The sequence below is a fragment of the Drosophila subpulchrella genome, chromosome X (assembly GCF_014743375.2).
Source record: "Drosophila subpulchrella strain 33 F10 #4 breed RU33 chromosome X, RU_Dsub_v1.1 Primary Assembly, whole genome shotgun sequence".
In the NCBI taxonomy this organism is placed as follows: Eukaryota; Metazoa; Arthropoda; class Insecta; order Diptera; family Drosophilidae; genus Drosophila; species Drosophila subpulchrella.
In genome coordinates this window covers 16,961,180-16,979,483 of record NC_050613.1, presented here as the reverse complement: position 1 = coordinate 16,979,483, position 18,304 = coordinate 16,961,180, and the positions used below count along the sequence as shown (strand labels likewise).

Sequence of the window (18,304 nt, the reverse complement as noted above, 5' to 3'; positions counted from 1 at the left end):
TGAGAACTAAATTAAATTATTCAATCAGTTGCCAATCCCAATACCCCAATACCAGGTCCTCTGGTCCCCCCTGTATTCCCAGTATTATTACCTTTGTCAGCGAGAGTGTGTGCCGCTTTTTTCTGCTTTTTTTTGTTCCGTGGCATCATTGCAGGGCAAAATCTGCGTGAGAGTCTCTCGATTCCGAAGGGAGGTAATGTACTCGTACTATACTACACCGATAGAAAAAAATATGGTAAATGATAGTCGTTTATATAAAGTTCTGTATTAATTTGGGGGTAACACTGTGACAAGGTGAAAAAATATATTTTTAAAATATCACTGTGACAACGTGAAAAAATATATTTTAAAAATATCTTACCTTTTTCTATCATTTTTAATTTTTAAGAATGTTTTTAAGAGAGAGAGAAAACGTATAAAAAATTGAATTTGTTTTTTTTATTTAAGTCTGAGTGTCTATAAATGTGCGATTTTTCCCTCGTTGCATTTTTCAGTATCAATTTAACATTATTACAAATATCAATTAAACCATTGCTTATCAAATAATTTTCGATATCTTTTTTATCTGTGTGTATATCTGTGCGATATTCCCCTCGTTACATCCCGATGTTCCTGTTGCTGATGTTGCTGGTGTGCCTGGTGTTGCTGTTGCTGTTGCTGGTGTCGTGTATGCAAATGTTTGACAGTGTCGCTTTATTGTTCCGCTCCGTTCCATTTGGTTTAGCACTTGGTCGTCGGATCTGGAGGTGGAGGGCAAGTGCCAGAACCAGAGAGCCAGGGAACCACTTGCCTTTGCTGCCCGGAGTTGCCTGCCCGTAGATGTGTTGCCTTAGTTGTGGAAAGTAAAGTCACGCTGCCATATTGCGTGTTTTGATTGATGGATAAGCGCGATATTTGTTTTGCAAACACTTGACAGGAGGCTTGATTAAAAAACTTCACTGCTCACATGGGACTTGGGACCAGGGACCTTAGAGCCCGGCAAATGGGGAAACTCACAGCTCGCAGTTGGCAAACCCCGGCTAAAAACCTCCTCGACGACATTTACGGGCGTGTCCCAGGACCAACCCATCTGATTCCCGGAGGGGGCGATACCAGGAACAATTACCAGAGGGCGGCAGATACCATTTACATGGCTCTTACGCCTGTTCCTGATTTCTTGTCGCTATTTATTTCACAACCTTTGTTGAACATGCAAATTACCATTAATGAAATTGTCGAAATGAAACGCCATCGCAGCGTTTGTACTTTGGACAATCTTTCTTCCTGTCAGATATGTCATCGCTTCTTCTACCGGCTTAACCGAATGAAATTCAGGAGTTGATTAATTGAAAACTCATAAGCCCGCTGATTTTCACATGCAGATTCCATCGGAACCATGGATGTTTTTATTCGTATGGGGGTATCCATTTATTTGAAACCCTTTTCCGTTGCCCAAAGGTGACATATGTTCTAAGGTCACCATGAGTTGGCAACTATATACGATAATAAAGAGAATAAACAGAACATTTTATCTAAGCCATTAAGAATGACAGTGAAAATATAATTTGCAATTTCAACATTGCGAAAGACTTAAATATATTTTTAAGCTTTTAAATATATTTAAGTAAATGGTATTATTATTATCTAGTTATCATCGATATTTTTTTAAAAACACAGTAGGCAGATTATAAAACGTCAAGCCTTTGGATTTATATTCAGAAACCTTCTCATTCAATATAGAAAACGTTCGTCAATTTGCCAAAAACACTTTCAAATGATCTAGAAGTCTCAATTTATAAAACGAAATTTGGTAAATTTTTGTAACTTGAATGTCCAATTCATCTTGAAAATGTAAAGCATTTAACGCGATAAATCTTACAAATCTTCCATTCTTCTGTGATCAGCGAAGCACTGCGAGGCTATTGGAACTTTTTATAAAGTATCTATTAAAGGTTCCAATGGTCTGGCAAAGCTTCTTTATTTTATACCTGAAGCGGCGATACCTGCGATAGAGGATAATATAAATTACAAAAGATGACAAAAACATGGTACGTACACATTTATATTTATCGAAGTTCAAGAAAAATGTATTATTTAGAAGTGCGATAAGAAAGCAAAAGAAATATTGATACAAACTTAAATCAAATCAAAACATATTTAATTAATTAAAAAAGCTCGTTGTTTAATTTCCAATCGAATGGCATTCAACCCTGGAAATTTTTTATTTTTGCAATTTTTCGCAAACCCCTTACAAAATATGCGAAAATTGGTAAAAAAAAAATTTTCCTCAAAGTGATAAGGATCGTTAGCATATCTAGCAAGCTGCTCAAAACAGTAGGTCTTTTAGCTTTACGCCTTGATTTGGCTTAACTACGATTAAAAAACCGAAAAAAATATCGCATTTTTGACAAAAATCTGAATCTCGATTTTTTCACATAAATGTAACCCAATTTTTTTGACATAAGTATTCAGTTTTTTTTATGCCAAAAAAAAAAATAAAAGTCAGAACTAGGAATGTCATACCTTGTTGAGCTCGTTGTTTAATTTCCAATCGATTAGCATTCAAACCTGGAAATTTTTTATTTTTGCCATTTTTCGCAAAAATAGATGATGTACCCCCTTATGAAAAATGCGAAAATTGGTCAAAAAATAAATTTTCCTAGGGATCGTTAGCATATCATGCAAGCTGCTCAAAACAGTCGGTCTTTTAGCTGTGCGCCCTGACTAGGCTAAGCTATGATTAAAAAACCGCAAGATAAAATTATAACTCTGACCATTTTAATTTTTTATCGAATCGGCTGGTGATCCGCCGAACACAATATAAACTTTTCTTATACGAGTAACCGGTATAGAAATAGCATGTACTATTATTCCAATTTAAAGATTTTAACCCATTTCCTAAACATTACCAACAGTGTTATATTATGTGTGATTATTGGTTCTGACTAAGACATTAACTATACGTTTATATTCCACTTAACACCGGTAAACATATGTAAATGCCAACCCGTACGAGTATTTCCTACTTTAAGGCAGTAAGGAACGGTTTGAGTTGAGTTCTTAAGGGAGCCAAGTTGCGAATAATTTAGTTGTGGGGCTCGATGACCCGATATGTAGGCACATATATTATATTCACTGGAATCATTAAGCGAGCCCAATGCGGTAATGGATTGGATATTTGTAGCCCACAATTACGATAACTGCATAATGGTATATTTATCATGAACGGCTTGCTAATCAATGTGGTGGGGGAACTTTTTGGGGGAGCGGGTGCTTGAGTGGGTGAATGGGTTGAGGGTCAATCGGGTTCGACAAATGTCCCCCCGGCATTCTTTGTATTTATTTAGCCCGAATAAAGATGTCATAAAAAACAAATTCCGCTTTTATGTTTTGGCACGGCCACCGGGCGGAAAAGATTCATGGCCCAATCGAATTGGCCCTTAGCAGAAATCACAATTGGGGTGCTCCGGTCGGGCAGCACTGGGAAAAAAAGTTTACTTAAGATTTGTTAAATAAATATGTCATATCATTATTTAATACAGAAAGTATTTTAGATTTCTTAAGCTGATATGCCAATTAGAACATTAAAAATATTATTTCGCTTTATGGAAATTCGATAGATGCAATTTTTTAGAGATCCTTCAAAACATTTTTAAATTCCGAAATAAGAAAAATATTTTAAAATATATATTTCAAACAAATAAATAGTTATTTTAAAATATTAAGGTTAAATAATCCATTTTTTTCAAGAATTGTTTTATAAATGTTTTGCCAACTTATGTGAAAATGTTATGACCTTAGATTTAAGATAGTTTTTGGTATTTTAAGGAATTTAACTAAATAAATATCATTAGAGCTGTTATTTTTCTCAGTGTATTAAACGAGTGCCATGCTAACAGAGATGATGCCCAATTTCAAAGGACTCGCAACATCCAGTCACTCTTCACTCGGGAGTGGCATCGAAATTAGCAGCTACGGGGCAGGCTCAAAGGGTTGACTCATACATGTACCTATATATTTTCCACATCCGTATCCACCTCCACATCCAGATCCCGAGGGTGGAGTCCTTACCCCTTTTTCATGTTGATGTTGTCACCCTTGTGACGGTGAGCTGCTTATATCCTCGGACCAGCATCACCATCAGCATCCTCATCCGCATCCACATCTACATCCATTTTCACTTTCACTTTCACTGCCCAGTTTGAAGGGTTGGGCCGGGCTTAAATGATTTGTCGCCTTTTACGCGAGCGATTACCACATTATAGGCTAAAAGCGCTCCTTATATCGGAAAACACTTTCGTTTATTGCAGCCGAGCTCGGGGTATTCGCAGTATTCCCACTTGTGGGCCAAGGAAAAGCCGGAAAAGCGGGGGGTTTCCCTGGTTCCCAGTTACCAAAGTTCCCAGTTTACTGGCACCCTTCACCCCAACCTCGGTGGGCGGGCATTGCGACACATTCGCCCCTTTTCCCATCGGGTTCATAAATAATATCGCAGCCTTTCTGCATAAACAACTAAAGCCCAACGTACACGAATTCAATTTCGAGGCTGGAGATGGAGCTGAGCCACCGTCGTCTGATGATTTTGAGCCCTTTTTTCAGCTCCGCTAATGAGTTTCTACGCAATTTCGTGTGTTGGAATTATTAAAGGCCGACACACAAATTATAATTTATACACAGTGAGAATTTCAATGATTTATAAACTTAAAAAAATAATGGGCTCACTTTTGGTTGCTCAAATTTTCTTTAAATACAATTTTTATTTTTATATATTGATAATGAATATTGCTAATTTTGCATTACATTTTTTTTAAATAATTAAACTAATGTTTAGTCAATATCTTGATACTTTATAATATGATTTTTAGTTGTTTATATAATTATTGTAATATTTTTATATTTAATAATATTTATATTATTCTCATTTCTATTTAGTTTATTTAATTTTTCACAATATTCATAGTTGCACTTTTAACTATAAGTCAATATATGTTCCAGCTGCTGGATTAAGCAACCTTTTTTTTGATAAAAATAATTTTTCCTTATTATTTTCTATTTTGGTGGCGAGAGAATGGCAGCAGACAGTCCAAGTTTAGCAAGTTGGCTCCCATTCCGAACTGAACACTTCGTTCCCAGGGAATTGTCACTGATCCGATTCGTGAAGACCCACTTACATATCTGATTTGTCATTGTCCTGATCGAAAGTCAGCCAAAAGGCATCGTATTACACTTGGTGGCGGGACCTGCTCGGTTCCATTATATGGCTGTCCATTATCCCAGCGCAAGACGCTAACAAATGGGACCACCTTTCAGGTGACTTCTGGTGCACAACTGTTGCATTTCGCAGATGAGATTGGTACTGCTACATTTGCGGATATTACTTTGATGAGTATTTTGTGTGGAGTGGAAACATAGACTACCTTTTCTTGTAATAGCTGCATAACAAATATTCTATAATAATGTTTTAGTAATGATATAAGAGGTTCCTAAAAGCATTTGCATATAAATTCATTTCTATCTCTATAAAAATACTTGGAACCCTATAATATCTATTAGTTTCATATATTATATTATATTAAAATATATTATTATATTCATATCATATAAGTTTCGTGTATTATTCTATGTACTTTTCATCTTCAAGTTTCCACTGTAATGAGATCTCGAAAACTATGATCTTAGAGGGTATCCCCCAGTTTGGTTGCACGATCGCCTCCTATCGAGATCTCAGTTGTCGATTCGCGTGGCTGGGGTGTTCATGAAACGCTTTAAGGCCGACTTCATCTCATTTGCTGTCCCAAGCTCCTGGGCTTGGATTCGGAATCGGGTTTTGGGACTTGGTCGTGAGCGGGTCAGATTTCAAGTCGTAGCCAAAGACTTCACCATTCGGAGCATTGTTCGTAAGCCGGGCGACAAAGGAGACAATATTCCTTTTATTTGGAGCACGACCCTTTCATTGGATGCTGGACAAATGGACAAATGGATAAATGGACGGATGGATGGACCGGCTGGGTAAATCATCATTTGGCCATAATGAGTAGACAGCCACAAATTGGAAGTCCAGCGGGCTCACATTCCACATAAACCGGCCTCTCTGATGGTTAAAAAGTACGTTGTGTACTCATTTAATAACCCCAAGCACCGGCAATAACCTCCAGACCCTCAGGAAAAACAAAAACACCTAACCCAGACCAGAAAAACCTCTCGCATTTTCGCCGCAAAATTGTTTTGTTTTATTGGTTTTGTCGATTTGCTTGGCGGGTGCCGAGTGAAAGAAATATGGTCAACGGTCAGCGGATCAAGTTTGAAAAGGAAAGGACGGGCCGGAACAGGAACAGAAACTGAAGCATAAACAGGACTAAAGTTACAGTCCTGAAGAGTTTTGGGACAGCTGCTGGAAACAAATTGCTGATATGTCCAGAAGCGATGCCGCAAATTAGTGTGTTTAGTACGTGTGTGTCTGCAGCACTAACAAATTGAACTCATTTCGCTTACATTGCGATGATCACCGGAAAACAAATGGTCGCCGAGTGACGGAAGCCGGCCACACGTCCTGTCCCAAGGACCCAGAAACTCGGGGAACCCGGGAACCCAGTAACTCAGGACCCAGTTCCTGGAGTGGGGCAAGGTGTTGTCTTGTCCCGCACTAGAGCTTGTAAACATTACCCCTACCTCCTGTGCACTCCGAAAAATACTATCTAGTTATGTTTGTTATAAAAAAAAAACGATAGTAAAAATGCTTATCAAACTAAAAATATTTTATTAGATATTTTTAATTAACTTAAAAGATTGACTAAAATGAATCTTATATTTATATTTATTAGGGTTTTTTGCTGCTTTATTGGGTTTTTCAGTCACTTAGCTACTATCAGATCATCTTGAATAAGAAAGAATGGAAATCTCCTTCACTCAGATTAAAAAAACATTCTTTCGATTTCAAAAGTGAGTCAAGAGTGTCTCGAAAAACAAAATCAAGATTACTTTCATCTCTGTTTTCAAATTTCTTCATCTCGAAAAGGAATATTGAGAGTACTTTCGTCTTAAATTTAAGAACATTCCTTGTCGAATAATTGAGATGACAAATTCTTAAATTAAGAACGTTTAAACCTGACATTTTTTCCGTTCTCAATTTGTATTATTTTGGGAAGTTATTTTTCCCTAAGGACCTACACTTTTGAACAGTTTTTCTCGCAGTGTCTGCTTGCGTGCTGGTCAAACATCCTCGGACTTCGCCACACATCCTCGGACAATGACAAAGAGACAAATGAGAGGCACGTAAGTTATTTGTTCGACTTGTCCCCCGACCAACCCCGTCAGCGGGAAACGCCCTTCGGACATCGGACATCAGATGTTATGGTCATAAACAAAAGTGTTTTAATAACAAGGTTAATGACAAGTGGAATGCCGAATGTCGTTGTGGCCGTAGTAAGTAGTGCGGTGGTACGTGAGACAGGATTTGTCTTACAAAAGGACCCCAAGTTTTTCCTAAGAACACAACATTCCTGGCCCGAGTAAATCTGTCCAACTTGTCTGTTCGGAATGCCCTTAGTTATGGACTGGTATCAAAATTTAATTATGTCAAATATCTCAGATGTCAATGCAACTACAGAACTTCGAGCAAATGGAAAGACAGGAGGCACAATGAACAATGTAGTTGTTCTTGGCACTCGAGGCGAAAGTGGCAAGTGCCCATCCACTTCATAGATTATTAAAGCGAATTGCCCAAACACAAAAGCATATAATTCTTATTTCGTTATTACACTGCGAGCAAAAAGCAGTGGCAACCACCCACCCCGCACACACGCTGATGCAATCAATTCATGCATAAACCCTTATGACTTTATACGCTTCACGCTTTCCCTTCGCAACTCTACCGCTCCGCTCTACCGCTCAGGAATACTATGCCACTGGTCGCCATTCGGACACGAGACCTCAAGATAACCCCATCCCAAAAACTGGAACTTGAACTCAAACCGAAAGCCGAAAAAACCCCAAACCAAACCAAACCAAACCAAACCCAAAAACCCAAGTCAAAACCGAGACGGTACTATCGACCGTACGTCAGGGCAATATTTTACCATAATGTAACGGAAAATAGCCAAGACGTGGTCATTTGAAATATTTTATTTTATTTCGCTTCGGGGAAAAGGTGTAACGACAAAACGGAGGCAGCCGCAAAAGGCCACAGAAGGCCAAGAGGGCCAAGACAATATATGACTCGTTACCTCCAGATACTTGGATACTTGGATACTGGGATACTGAGACCACCGCCCACTCGATGCGGATGTGGATGTGGATGAGGCTGTGGATTTTGGCCATGTATGGCAACAATGAACGGATGCGAACCCAAACTTGAGTTCACTTGCTTTTGGCAAGTCGCAATTTTAAAGACCTCATTGGACGGAAGAAGTTCAAGAAGCGCTTTGCAGCTCCATTTGAATCATCTTGATGGAGCCTCACTTGAAAAAACAGGACTTTTTCGAGGGATAAGGATTGCCTTTGAAATGTTTCATCTTTGGCAGCTCATTTAAAGCATAATCAAACGCTTAAGGGATTGATAAAAATATTATTATATGTAAGATTTATAAAGAATTCAAGACCGAAAAGTTAAAAACTTCTTTTAATTTATAAAGAATTAAAGATTAATTAGCTTTAAACTTCTTATACCTCATTTGCTTGAAAAATAGGAATATAAAAAAAATTATAAGTCGAAAAGATATATGCGATCTCTTATAAAATAAATATATTTTTCAAAATATCAATTTAAAAGGTTTAACTTTATTTACAAATAGATAAATACGTTGAATAGCAAAATTCATGACAGCAATTTAAAAATGAATCTTAATGTTCTGGGTTTTAGTAGTCCATTTACATTTTAAAATCAGAAAAAAGCTGCATTATTAAAACAGCTTAGTTTATGCTAAGAAATTTTCTCATTCGATTTTGGAATAGTTTTTAGAAAAATACCCATTTTGAATTGATTTTTGAGTGTGAAGTCAGTGATACTATCTAGGAACCCACAATACATACACAGGCATTAAAAAAACCCTATGTTTTTAACGACTTTTGGTGGGAGGATGGACAGCCCCAGCCCCACGATAATCGATACATTGAAATGGATGCGATACGTGGTGAACACGAAATGGAATAACGTATAAATATGCTGAATGAAAACTTTTGATAAACCGGTTTCAATTTCAATTGAAAAATCTCCCACATGCCGGAATGCATTATAGAGGACTCCTCCAAAAAGCTGCCCAGCGCCGTTACGTGACTAAATAAAATATAGAATTCAGAATCCTTCCGGATGCGAACAAGGGGTCCCCAATTCAAGGATGCCCGATGTGTGCCATTTGATTCATGAGATCTAGAAAGGAGAAAAAAATATATATAGATGGGGGGTTGGGGATGTGCGTGGCCTTACGTGTTTATGAGTCCGTGTGCGGTAGAGGGTGGGTGTGTGTGTCTGATTTGAAATTATTGGCTGCTCCCACGGGTGTCGTAATCTCGGACGGAACGTTAAGCTCGGTTTCTGCATAGTTGGCCATTGGCCCTTGGCCCGAAGGACCAAAACCAGGTCCTCCTCCAAGTGGCTTTTTATCTTATTGGATTGTCGGACTGACCACAGATTGCCAAGGCTGCCCGGCCGCATATTACTCACAAAAAATACACCATCGTCCCATTTTAAATTCCGTGAGCAGCTGCCAAATAAACGCGATTGATCGTTAAAGTGTATGCCGGATTCGAAGCTAGTGGTGGGCACTAGATATTTTATGGTTCTTAAATTGAAATAAATGCCGGTCGAATCGTTATCATAAATTTCATTTGGCTTTAAAAAGAAAAAGAAAGGAAGAAGAAAGAAAGTATGAGGGTTGCACACTTTCAGGACTTAAGGAATAGGGTGGACCGCAAGTAGCTATGCATATATGCTGAAGTATATACACTCTAAGTACTTTTATACATTACCTTTATAAGTAAAATATAGAGAAGTCATAATATTATATCTATTATGGTTATTAAATAAGTCATTTTATAAGGGAACTGATAATAAGATATATATAATATGACATGATATGATCTTCTTTTTTTTATAACAATGTAACTTATAGAGACTCCAATCTTTTAAATTAAATGAAGATCTTTAAGCTCTGTAACATCACCACTCTTGTTTTAATTCCTCTTCAGTTATTTTCATGGATTTCCCACTCATCAACAGTTTTATTTGTAGTTGGCCGTATAGGAAAACCAAAATTACCCAACAAAAGCACACTTTTTTCTGTTGAACTCTGAGAGTCGAGCACTTCGGACGGCATTCCACACTGCCACTCAAAAGTCGAGACAATTGCGTTCGGGCCGGGTCCGTCAAAGTCTTCCAACGGTGACAATTTAAAGAATCGCCACACACATCTACCATATAACATATACCATAAGCCCCTATACCATATACCATATACCATTTTACCCGAAAACGACTCTAGACAGTGCTGACAGGTGACAGAATTAGCCTTGAACATGCCGTGGAGGTATTTTGGCCATGTCAACCGAAACGATTTTTGTCTTGAATTGAATCGAATCGAATGGCCCGAATGGCCAGGCCCCACTCCAGATTCCAGATGACAATGGAACGTTAGTAATCGCGTTTCTGTCACAGAAGTTAAACGACTACGCGTTTGACAGTTAAATTGACACGATCAAGTGCACCCCAAACACGATATATATCCACATTAAGGTGGATTAAGCAAAATGGCAACTTCTCCAATGGAATTCCCATTAAGACGGCTTGACAGGCCGGCCAAGACAACAATTGAGCGACGCTTTTGTTTCTCACTGAATGTCAACAATTTCTCTACACTGCCAATAAACTTGAATTACCTTTGCAAGGGGGTAATAAAGGTCTAGCTTATCATATATTTACCCTCTCTAAAGACATTACAAATTGAGTTAGTAATAGGTAAAGCAGATATGTTTATATATACCAGCTATTTTAAAAAATAAATAAAATATATATACCATTTTTTTAAGTGGGTTTATATATTTTGGAAATATTTAGACACCCTTTGAGGATAAAGTACCATTATCTGTTTTATTTTTCGGTTGATAGACTATTTTTTATAAGATAGATTTTTCCAGATAAACATCAAGATTATTATAGTTTTTTTTAAAAATAGTAATAATTTTGGAAAAGGTAGAAATATTACCCGCTGACACTTGAGAACATTCATGCTCGGCCATTTGGTAATTGGCGCCAATATGTTATTTTTAAAGACTCCCGTCCGCAGTCTGCATTGTAAAAGTTTGGTGGAGTAATTGGCGCTAAACCGCCTACAAATCATCACAAAAATGTGACGAAATAAAATAAACAAACTGTCAAATGTCAAGACACTACCATAAACATTTACAACTCTTCTATGCCCCTCCATCTGTGTGTCTGAACGAGATGTTCTGATGCTGAGATGCTGTTGCTGTTTGCCATTGGCGCCCGTTGGTTGCATGGCATTTGTCGAAAGACCCCCATATATATCCCATATAACCCCCACATATACCCCGGCCCCAGCCCATTAGATCCCCAAAATGCAGAGCATATTTCCGCGGGGAAAGGGCTAGGGGATAGGTAGAGGAGCTATAGGAGCTGTAGGGATAGGGCCACCATCAGCTTCTGATTCTGAGCATATCCGCCTGGCTCGTCTTCGTCTCCGTTGCCGCCACTAATGCACCCAGGGCGTCGTGCACAGATGTCTACACTGAGCGAAATTAATGAGAAATTAAGATATCATTTATCTATTTAATGTATAGAAAATATTAAGTCCATAATAGCAATATCAAAATGGCATAATAACTATCTCTTCAAATTATATCATTGATATATTAAATGATATCAAAAGAAAAATGTAGAAATCAAGGAAAACCTTATAGACCCCATACCATTTTCATGAGGAAAACTAGCCTTTTAAAGTCCGAAAACTTCAAAATTATAATATTTAAAACATTTTGATCCCTCTTCAAAAGAAAATCTATAGTACCAACTCAATCTTAGCACTATTCTTCAAAATATTTAGATTTTTTTAAGATTTCTATATCAAATCCTATTTATCTGCGGTTTCAATAGACATTTCTTTTAATAAGTAGTTAAGATATGATAAATGTAAATATCCAGTTAAACCTAATATAAACGGTATGTACCTATTTAAAAGGTTATAGTACCAAAAGAGGGTTAATAGATCTACTAAAAGTATCAAAATGATATAAATTCTACCCGAGAATATCCGATTTGTTTTTCTCCGTGTACTAATTTGTGTATAGTTTCGGATCCGGACGGGAATGCGACTCCGCCAGATGCCGTTAGTGAGTCCCCGGCCAGATCTGCGGAGACAATGCATATACGACGGATAGGATGGCTGCGATGGATGCATCCCACCCACTGAAAGTCGAAAGTCGGAAGACTGGGGCTGTCGTATCGTGTGCCTGCCATATTTCGAAACCTCCGCGCTGGCTGCTTTTTCGCCGCAGACGTGTAGCACACACATAAAAGATTGAAATTTGTCCCAGGAGCATTGAAAATTTACAATTTAATTTGCAGATGGCTTTGCTGGTTACCCAAAAATGGCACACAAAACACAAAATTCCACCGGGGCAAATGGTACTCCGACTTTAGACACATCAATGTCCGGCCCGTTCTGCTCTCATTTGTATGCAGGAAAACCCCAGATTAATTCAGACAAGAGATGTCTAGATGGAGTTGGGGGGTAGCACTATGACTTGGAAGCTTTAAGAGTTGCCACCAGAGTCTGTGACCTTTGATTGAAGATGCCGAAGGCGGGGGGTTCACATGTCACCGTTCCAGGGAAGTCAATATCCTGAGACCTTGTTAAGTCCCCGGCGTCGTTATCCGCTTAATTACGATAATCATTCATCAATGTGACATTTGCGTTTGACAGAACCGAGCTGAATCACTGCCATGATTAATTCCGCAACGCGCAGCAAAATTCGCAACTATTCGAATGGATCCCCCCGAAAACTATATGTGTGTATTTCGAGTATTCCGAATTTTGTCAGCTCATGTGGGTGTCCAATCTGTTGGATACATATCCCAAAAGCATTAATTGTGCGTTGCACACCCCCTCATATATTTAACTTGCTGCCTTGGGAGTCGCAAAGTCGGATAGTCAGATAGTTGGATAGTCACAGAGTCCGAAAGTCTGAAAGTCAGAAGCCAACGCTTGAGCAACCGCAGAGTGTCCGGCAAAGAAAAAAACCCAAACTCAGGGGAGTTTGCCCCACTGCAACTCAAGTGGATCGCCAGAAAATCGCCAACAGACGTCAGTATCAGTATATTACAGCGACTTTGATGCAATATCGCGATGGCGATGGTGATGGCGATGGCGACATGCCGGCGAATACAATCGAATGGGTTAACGCAATCGGAGTTGGCAACCTCAGGAAAGGAAAGGGTGTTGGCCAACAGATATTGGCGTGATCTTTGAAATCAAGTACGATTTTTATTAAAATCAAGCGACTTTATAACTAAGCTAACACATAGGAAGGAAAGGATAAATCGATTTAAGGTAGTTCTGAATGATTTTAGGGTCCTTTAGTTAATATACTATCTAGGAATATGGAACATTGCAACCCCCTATATCCAGAATGATAAGAATGTAACCTATAACTATCATAAAATATATATTACTCTGTTCTTTGCTTAAGATTATATCTTAGTAATGTAAAAAAATGTAGCAAAACATGTACTATACTAACTATCATTAAATATACAAAAGTTCGAAAATAAAGATTAGGAATATTACCTATAACTATCATTATAACCCACTATTACATGGCTAAGATTTTATCTTAATAACCTTAAGATCAAGAAAACATATACTTAAAACTAAGGTGCAACCCCTTCCACCCTATTAAACATGTATATTCCAATCCAAATAAATATTATAGGTCAAGCTAAAGGTTAGGAATATATTAAAGTTTAAAAGCTTATACCACCCTATTACTTAACTGATATGTTATCTTAAAAATCTTAAAATGTAGAATAATTGAGGTGCAACCTATTCCGTCTTATTCCCAAAGGCTAGACTTCTTACAGACAGATGGATAGATGTAGCGCCTAGGGTCTGTCATTTGTCCTCCTTAAGCGATGCTAAATATTGTTTACTTTCGCGGCACATGATCCATCATCATCTCGTTAGCCAACCGGCTCCTGGCTAACTTTTATATATATGCGCAAATATAATTTAGTGGAAATTGGCTGTCTTTTAATGCGCAATAAACGACTTATTTAACACTTGGGCGATGCAAATTGCGAAATTCATTTAGGGAAAAAGTCGAGCAGAGGACCGGGACAGGAACTGCGACTTCAAAGGCACTGCAAGTGGGGACAACGCAGAAAGCACATTTACATATGCAAATTAAACCAGGCAACCGGAGGACTCGGTTAAAAAATTCGCTACAAGGTAAGTAAGTGAGTGTGTGTACGTAAGTATATGCGCAAAATACCCTAGGGTTTTCAATCATTACTCAAATTATGATGGTTTAATTTGGGCGCTTTCGGAATCCGCCGTCATTAGCCCTGCCTCTGCAACACATTCACATCCCCATCCCCATCCCCATCTCCATTCCCATCCACATCCACGGGGCATTATGATACCGACTTTATACGCACATGTGTATATATGTATGGCCGGGGTGCATAATGTGCAATGCAATCAAAGGCCTGTTTGTTTTGCATATACGATAGCGATCAAAATGTCAAGCCCCTGGCTCCGAGAATGAATCTGTCAATTGCAGAATATCTAGAACATTTAACTCTTCTCTTGAAAAGTTTTAATCGTTCTAGATTGCTGATAAATGGGGGAATTTTATTTGCTAATGGATGTAGGGCAGATGTTTTATTATAATATAATTGTTTTAATATTTTCTTATAAGCATTCTTATATCATAAGATAAGATGCTTGTGATCAAATATATTCTTCAAGCTTCTGAATATTTTGTTGGCTTACCAACGCTTCCGAACTTCCCTGAGTATAATAATAATAGTAATATATTATAAGATAAGTTATCACTATTCGTTGGTTTGGTATGCGTATGATCAAATATACTCCCCAAGTTTTGGAATATTCTTATAGTTATACCATAGTTACTGAACTTCTCTGAACTATAATATAATCATTATAATATTTTCTTAAAATCATTCATAAATTATAAGATAAGATGTCACTGCTCGCTGATTTTCTTTGTGTGTGATAATGGCTTCATCAAAAAGTATTCTCCAAGTTTCGGAATATTTTTTTTGTTATACCAAAGTTTCTGAACCCTACCTTAACCCTAAAACCCCCCTGGGAATCCCCTGTGCCTCATTAGCTTATCTGAGACAATATAGTCGAGCAGTTAATTGAGAAAACCGGGGAGACAAAAACGCTTTCAGCAATTTGGTCTAATATGTAAACTAAAGTCCGGACGACGGAAGTCGTTGGGTAGATAAACTGGACCCGCGCCGGAGACCGAAACCCAGGGCACCGAGTGAAGAAACTGGAACTGGCTGTGCGATATAGTTGGTGATTCATGAATATTTAAACGTCACATTTGGTCGCACTTTTCACGATGCTCATTAATAAGGAAAAGACGGCAGAGAGTGGTAGTGGAGGGCGGTCACGAGAAGATACAAAAAAAATAAAAAAAATACATACAGAAAGACGAGCGAAAAATGAAGAAAATGTGGCGATCATCGTTGGATCGTTTCAGCGTTACAGCGTTTTAGCGTTGGTTTGCCAGCGTTTTGGCTTGCGTTCGCGATTGCGTTCCGTTCGTTTCTGGGGCAGTGAACAAGTGCCCTCTCTATGCACATGGACACATGGACACATGGACATCCACATGGCCATCCACAGCCACATCCACATCGCCATCACCCATCACCATGATGGCACGGTTGGACAACTGTGCGGCACTGGAGAGAAAAGTTTTCTTTGTTTCGGTTTCGGTACGGTTTGGTTTGGTTTCGTTCGGTTTCGGCTTCTCGGACACAACACATGCATGTGCATCTGTTGAATATCTGCTGGATCTGCACTGCACTATACCATACCATACCATACCATAGCATAGCATACCACTTGGATATGCAAGATAGCGTCGTCTTGGTCGTCGTCTCCTATAGTTCGGTACCAAGTTGGATTTAATTTCATGCCGCAGTAGTTCGCGCATTCGTTTTACGCCGCAACATTTCCAGCTAAACGGCAACGGGAGCGTCCAACGACTTTAATTCGAACCACACGCTCGGGATCGGCGCATAAACATAAGCCCACTACTTATACGGCTCGTCGTCTTGGGGTGTGGGGGGGGGGGGGGGGGGGGTGCGCTACGAGTATTTGGTATTTTCAGCGAGGCATATTAACGTATGCATGAATACATAATCAGGAGCTCTAAGGCCCATGTTGTCAACCCCTCGAAAGACACTCGGGGGCTTCTCTCTTCGCAGGGTCTTTTGGATGGATAATGACCTTAAACTCGATCTCAGGCGACTTTGCACTTGCCACCGCAACTTTTGTCACCCATTGTGACTGGTATAAATTATTGGCAGGTGCATACCCGGTCACGGTCCGTAAATACAATGTCTTAAGTAATTCTAGAAATTTATATTCTTAATAAGCCCAACAGACCGACCAGAACTGGGCAACTTTGACCAAAAAAAAACAATGTACAAAAATTGGAAAGGCTCTCGAAAAGCGACAAGACCCACTCAGAAGAACATCTACAAGACTCCTCAGACGACGCCACATAATTTGTTCTCATTACGTTTTCGTGATTTTTCGAATTATTCAAGAAATTAATCATTTACATCATTACCACATTATCAAACGGAGAGCTCCGAAGCTTCGGCCCGCATGACTCGCTGCTTTCATATTAAATTCGTTTTCCTTTGATTTCGATTTGGATTTTTAGTTTGATTTTGGGGGCTGTCATCCGTCGATGACCGAAGACTGGACGAGTAAATGATCTAACCACAGCGAAACAGACGCCCCAGTGGGGGTTGTGGTCTGCCTCCAAATGAGTAAAAACTTTAATTGACAGGGGACCTTAGCATTCGATTCGAAGGCACTCGATTATGTACTCGATGACTAATAGTATTGTATCTTGTCCGAAATTGGGTTCAGAGACCGAAAATGACGAACGAAAATGGAGTTTTTCGAGGAGCAAAAACTATTTGATTGAAACTAGCAGAGTACAATGGTATGCAAAGAAAATATTACTGAGGACCTTGATTACTCGTACTGAAAGTCAAACCAATTTTGGCCAACAAATCTCTTCTGCCTTGCGTAAAGGATTAAAAATCAACCAAAGTTTGGGACTTGAAAAAATATGTTGTAAGTAAATTTTGTAAGATTTGAAACCATTTTCTATTCAGCAAATTAAAAATTCTGAGCAATCAAGTAAATTAAGTTTTAGTTTAATACCTAACGTAAGTATTCTTAACAGAAATGTAAGCCAACTTCTCTACAGAGAAAAAAACCTATATAACCAAACCAATTTCCATTCGATCGGATGCAAAGTGAATTGAACTGTGTTGTTTTTTATGTCAGAGTGCTATTGCAAACACTGCAAAGGAACTTTTGAAATTGAAATGCATCCCCTTTTTATTTGGCTTCAGTGTGGAACCCTCGCAGGCTTTGGCAAAAACAAAATGATTTTTTATTGTTCTCGTTTATTATTTTTTACTTTTTTTTTGCAACCTTTGACCACGCCCACGAATACTTGCGGTGAGTCCCTGTCGAAGGACATTTTTAATTAGCGCATTCACAGCGGGCAGAGTCTTTAGATTGAAATGCCTTCCGCAGCCGTTTTCGCGGCCATGGCCGTGACCGTGGAACTTGAAGGCGGAGAAGAAGGAAAAGACACAGGCATAGTTGGCCCTAAGGGCCTCTCTTCACTGTGAAAAATGGGGACCAAGTTGTGCTTTAACTTTCAAGTTATTTCACAAAGAAAATAAAAAAAAACATTTTTTTTGAATCGGTTATTTAATAGCTATTAAGAAAGCATTCTAGAAGCATTCCAGAAGCGTTCTGGATGCATTCTTAAAAAAAGAAAGTTTTTATTTCCTATACTCTACTTTATAAATCCCACAAAATGAATCTAATCTAATATAGCTTTAAATGTTCTCCCTTAGTGGTTTTATTATTAATTTACTTTTTTAGCAGAATTAGTGTAGTATATATTACTACTTTGTACCTATAGTATTTAAAGGTATATATTTAAAATAAAAAAATTACCCATTAAAGACACAATAAATCAAAACAAAGCTATAACCATCATTTAACATCAATTTTTTTGT

At 38.4% G+C, this 18,304-nt stretch overlaps 1 protein-coding gene across 1 annotated transcript in view; it reads left to right on the top strand.

The window, feature by feature from the left end:
• Positions 1 to 1,774: 1,774 nt before the first annotated feature.
• Positions 1,775 to 18,304, top strand: part of LOC119556836 — an 83,513-nt gene continuing 66,983 nt past the window's right edge. The window contains exon 1 of the mRNA XM_037869305.1: positions 1,775 to 2,027. The gene's annotated coding sequence lies outside the window, so the exon portion shown is untranslated. The remainder of the gene's footprint in view (positions 2,028 to 18,304) is intronic.